Source organism: Nelumbo nucifera, chromosome 3 (assembly GCF_055504915.1).
Source record: "Nelumbo nucifera cultivar China Antique chromosome 3, China Antique-T2T, whole genome shotgun sequence".
NCBI classification, from domain to species: Eukaryota; Viridiplantae; Streptophyta; class Magnoliopsida; order Proteales; family Nelumbonaceae; genus Nelumbo; species Nelumbo nucifera.
Window position 1 is genome coordinate 110,321,517 of NC_142651.1, and position 6,013 is coordinate 110,327,529.

General features: G+C 34.7%; 1 long non-coding RNA gene across 1 annotated transcript; it reads left to right on the forward strand.

The window, feature by feature from the left end:
- Positions 1-711: 711 nt before the first annotated feature.
- On the forward strand, positions 712-3,988 carry LOC104607151 (uncharacterized). Its single transcript, XR_016083713.1, has 2 exons — positions 712-1,747; positions 3,746-3,988. It is a non-coding gene; the product is annotated as an uncharacterized LOC104607151 (long non-coding RNA).
- The last annotated feature ends 2,025 nt before the right edge of the window (positions 3,989-6,013 follow it).

Genomic DNA, 6,013 nt, shown 5'->3' on the forward strand with positions numbered 1-6,013 from the left:
CATCAAAATTTCATTTAAAACTAATAAAAATAATAATGATTACTAAAATTATAACAAATGATTAATAAAATTAAAGTTATTAACAATTGTTTATTCATATTAAATTAACAATAATTATTTTCTATAAATCAATATTAAATAAAAATACAATTATTAAAATTTAAATATTAACAATAAATTTAAACGTTTTTAATTAGTTAACATTAAATTTTGATTATTAATTTATCAATTAATTAATCATAAATAAAATTATTCAATCTTTCTGATTTTTTCCTTGCATCTCACGGGTCCCCCTAGTTTCAAAATATACTTACCTTGAACAGGTTGTGGGGAGGGTGAGAGATTCCTTTACCAATAACATAAACAAGGAATTATTATTAACAGGTGGCAATTGCTTAATAATATATAATTGTACCATTACTAATGCATCGAATCCTATCTTCAGAACGTTGAAATTAAGTGATATTATAAAAAAAAATTAATAGATGATGGTAAGAATACACAATCAAGTAAGGACGTTGACGCTGTACGTGAAGGATTATCAAATCATTTCTATCAAAAAAGAAGGATTATTAAATCATTAAATGGTTCCAAGTAACTGGACTAGCCCTCTCCCTGCTAATCCTAATTTGTTATAAAAAAATAAAAAATAATAATTTAATGGAAGTGTAGTAGTGATCATTTATAAAGATAAAGTTATTATAATACAAAGGATATAAACAAAGCCGAAGATCCGGTGCATATCCCCTAGGAGTTGGAGCAGAACTGTCCGAATCATCGGAGACATGTGGGAGTATCCAGCGGAACGACCTGACCCTCAAAAACATTTACAGGAAAAAGATCGGCACAGGGATAACTTCTTTCACTGATTCACAAATCTAGACAGAAAAGCCACAACTTTAGCCATGCTCATTCTCTACATTCATATCTGTTACAGCAAAGTCCTCCTTCGCCATTAGAATAAGTCGATGAGAACGACCCATCAAGTTCTCGCTTTCTTTCTTTTCTCGCTGGCGTGAGGTAAGAAAGAGAACCTCGAGGTGGGTTCCAGTACTTGTCATGTTTTAGTCTTTTAGATCGAAGACATGTTAGATCTTTGTGGAAAATCAGAATCTGGGTCTTGGATTAGGCAAATGGAGTAGTATGTGTGCTTGTTAAACTCTGAGTTTTTTATCAGAGAGAGAGAGAGAGAAAGAGAGAGACGAAAAGTTTATAGACTTACTCCTGTTTGGAAGTGAGGGGTGGTAGGATCTGGCAAGAAGGAAGAAAGACGAAAAATTTTTCCTTCCTCTTGTCTTCCTTACTGAAAACTGGTCCCAACTGGAGGCCTCATTATTGATCTGGAGAATCAGACAAGGTCATAAAGGAGGTTCTGCCCGTCGATGACTACTAGAATTTGAGTGTTTATTGTGACCACCATTGTACTGGGAGAACTGAACTGAAGATTCAGATTTGGTAGTGACTCTATGGGTGACGTTTCGGGTGTTTTCTTTGGTTGGAGTTGGGAGGAGAATAAATTGTTTGAAGTGGCTTTGGCCATGGTAGATGAAGAGAACCCAAATCGGTGGGAAGTGGTGGCAGCCATGGTTGGAGGGAAAAGTGCAGAGGAGGTGAGGAAACACTATTTTATCCTTCTTAAGGATTTAGAGTGTATTGAATCAGGTAGATTTGATCATGGGTTTGAAGATCAGCTGTGCCTTCAGGTTGAATGCACTCAATCAATTTGTTGGACGGATGAAGACCAGAAGTATGTCTTCATCAAATCTTCTCAAGAATTTCGTATTGGTTTAATGTTCTGCACATATCTCATGTTTAGATGGTTCATCTCACTGTTATTCGATGAAATTAAGTGCCTTTATAACTCGTGGTCTTCATTAGTTTAGCTTTGATTTTGCTTGTCTTTTCTTCTGGTTGTAGTTCTCTTGTGTCACCATTCGATGCTTCTCATTTCAATAGCTATTCTTTTCTATTAAAATGTGTTGAAAAAACAGAGATTCTGATGATATGCTATTGGAATTATGAAATCCTTTTTCTTTCTTAATTTTTTTGATCAATATCTTTTTTTTTTCTTTCTTAATCGATTCTTTTGTTTTGTATTAATTGCTTATTCCATTGCAAAAGAATGTTTTGTCTGATGATGTTCCGATTCTGGATCCCCCCTTCTACTGCCCTTTCATCTTCCCTTGTGTTACCTAAGTTAATATATGGATGTTTTGGAGCTCATTGGGGTATGGTTCAGTGAGTAATCCATTATGTTAAATCTGTTCCCAAGTTATATCCTGTATTCCTTTCACCCAAGCTATATGTTGTTTCCCAAATTTTCTACTGAGCAGTTTGTAGAATCAATTTGTCAAGATGCAATGTTTTGAATGTATATGCGCCTTACACCTTCCTGCATAACCATTCTTCAGAAAAAAAAAAATAATAATATTTGATATTAAGAGTTACTTCTTTTCAATTCTTTGTAGATTGCATTTTTTTCCTCCTTTGCTTGAATCTTGAATCTTGAATTGTTTGGTACCCAGCTTTGGTGGAATGTTCCAAATTATGATATTTATTTACTTCTTGTTGATGTTGTTTAGAAACAATGATACCTTTACATTAATTTATATGCCCAGTTACCATAAAGCCTAATGGCATGTAACGTTTAGCTCACTCTGTAAGTAGCTGGCTTGAAATACAAGACCATCATCTTCACAACAAGAGCAATAAACCCAATGTTGCAGTTATCTGGGGTCTTGGGAGGGTTGGATTGGATGATACAGACCCAATCCTCAGCATTTATTGCATGAAGTGGCTGCTCTCAGACTTGAACCCACATTCTTACACTCATCAGATTTTATCATTGCAGCAAGAATATGACATTCCAGCAGGATTGGAAGAGAAACTTGAGTCTATGAGGTCAAGATAGGACAAATAAATTAGTGATGAGCCATACAGACTAGGCCTTTCAGTAGGAGTCTTTTAGATTTTAGGTAGAAAATGGAGAAATTGTAAAAGCTTCCTCTTTCAGTCATCTGTTTCTTCGATGGCTGCTTTATTGGCAATTCAGGATTTTTGGGAGTTGTGGCATGTATAGGAAAGCAAATGGAGAGATAAGTTCACCTTGCTTGGAGTCAATAGGAGAAGTGACAGCCATCAGGGCAGAGTAGAGGAAGACCCTTCTGGACAGAATGAATAGCTAATTCAGATGGATTCTGATGTATAAAAACTCATTAGGTGATGTCCTTGCTCATGATTCATGAAGCTTTGTGCAAGGAAAATTTATTTTGGAAGGATTATAAACAGAATGATTTGTAACTTGCATTTTCAGTTTCTAGTATTGCATATGGTATTTTCCCCTTTCCACTGCTTTGGGGAGGGTTTCGCTGATCAAAAGGGTCTTATGCTCTTGTTTCATATTGTTTACCCTTTATGAGTCTTCCCATTGTACCCTTCAACTACTACTATGAATTACCACAGTAACATCAAACTGTTCTTTATTTTTTTTACTGTTCTTTTTCCATTGCATTCCAATTAGAGTATACCTTCTGCCGCTTCTTCTTTGGTTTTTCTTTTATTTTTGGAGATTTCCTTGTTTTCTTTTCTATGTGGTGCAACCAAATGTTACACATCCATTTGCGTTGCTCTGTACTCATTGCAGATTGTTCATAAATTGGTTTCAAAATAGATAATGAAGCATACTCGTATTCAAAATACTCTCTCTCTCTCTGAATTCTGATCCTTATATGAATTCTCCATGCAGGATGCTTTTGCAGTTGGACACAAATTGACTGATGGGGGCACAAAGCTTTTTCAAATCTATCTGGTTTCTTTATTTTTATTATTGATGGTAAGATTATGGCCATAAACATAAACCGCATCATACTGGATAATGATATATCAATTTTGTTCTTTGTTTAGTATGCGCTGAGCCCGAGGGAACCATCATTTGTTATGTAACATGAACACTTCAAATGGATGTGTGATGCCTTGTTCGTATCGGACACCTCAATTTTTATTTTAATTGACAAATTGTCAAAAGAAAGAAACAGATATACCCAGAGATTAAGAGGGCTATTTTTTTTTTCACTCTACACACACTCCTATCAGTCAGTATAAGGGAGCGTAAGTAGCTATTTTCCCTACTAGGCCATGTTTGGGAGTGGCGTTTGGTAGTCCCAAATATGGCCTAGTATGGAGCATAAGGGGCATTTGGTAATTTTTTCTCTAATAAGCACTTAAATAAGCATTTGTGAGTATATTGTTCTTCATTTTCTTTCAAATTTTCAAAATATACCGTTATAAAAGTATTTTTATGAAAACACTTTTACAAAAGTAATTTTATGAAAAAACTTTTACATGAGAGCACTTTTATAAAAGTACTTTTACGAAAACACTTACGAAGTACTTTTGTGAAAACACTTTTACGAAAGTATTTTAATAAAAACACTTTTATGAAAGTACTTTTCTAAAAGCACTTTTATAGAAGTACTTTTATAAAATTATTTTTATGAAAGCATTTTTACAAAAGTACTTTTTATAAAATTCAACTAGGAATAATTTTATAAGTGGTATTTTAAAATTCAACCAGGGATAATTTGGAAGAAAAAATTGAATGAATAAGTGCTTGTTGTATAAGCACTTAAAAAAAGCTGAAATTTTGGATTTAAAAAGTAAGCCCTTATTTTTAAAATAAACACTTTTTTTGGATTTATTTCCTAAACACCAATAAGTGATTGATGGCAAGGTCCTGGCCCAAATAAACACTTATTTCCAATAAATACTTATTTTTAAGCATTCACAAACATGGCGTAAGATGTTTATCTTTTTACCCCTCGCCCATTTTTAAGCTATCGGAGGCGATGCTTTTATTACTCTTCTCATATCATATCCATTTCAATTCATTGTAATGTTCTTGCAACTCGGTTAACATTTAAAGCAAAGTTTTTACTTCTGGACCATTAAGCATTTAGATCAGATTCACAGATTAAAAAACCCCACCAGAAAATCTCAGATTCACAGATTAAACAACCCCACCAGAAAATCTCAGATTCACAGATTTTGGGTATAGTGATTCATTTGGAGGTTGAAAAGAGTAACCTTGCTTGTAGCCAAATTCCATTCATGACACTGGCACTAAAGTTGTAAAATTTTTGTAGGTAGATGGTTGAGAAAATGCCCAATAATTGGGGGGGGGGGGGGGGTGGTAGGAAGATTGTAGTGGAATGGAGAAATGATGATATGCCTAATTGTAAGCCGATATGGGCCGATAAGTATGGATACTTTGAACCTTGCTCTTCTCTCTAATTTTTGGGGCAGGCCTATGCTATGCTAATTTCTTCCTATATTTCCAAGAAAAAAAAAAGCAATCTGGCTTTTTAAAATGGACCCCACATAGATAGTCTATAAACTATGTTTGGTGAAAATTTGTGCACATATCAGCTATTAGTCGATCATTTTGTCTCTTTGAATAGCTTATTCAAAGTTAGCCTTTAGACTTAGATGAGTAGTCAACTCAACCCTCCCAAGCAGGCTCTTAAATTCTTACATCACCTCTGCAAAATCTCATGTTAAAATTATAATTATGCCATCGTTGTGAATGTTCAGAATTAACTCTGTTGTTTTCTCCTCAAATTGAGCATGGCCTTCATTGTTCACTCAATGAAGTGAGCAATGAAACCCATTAAGTAAAGTCGATCACCTTTTTGTTTTTTGGGGATAGAGGTAAGATCTGTTAGCTACAATACACTGCAGCCTCACATTAGGAACAATATTCGGCTGTAAGTGCGGATAGCATTCTTGTCTTGGGGGTAGAAGATCCGGACACAGTGAGATTTGATATTGGCATCACCCTAGTTCATAAAGTCTCGAGTAAATACTCGCCCAGAGAGCTAATGTTCTAGCCTTCTAGGTATATTATATAGCAACCGGATATCGAATTGGATGATGCCAGATTGATACACCACTGAGATGTCTGTACCTGACTTGGGAGAATCCCGCTCACTTTGTTGCTTTAATACTTCTTAATTTC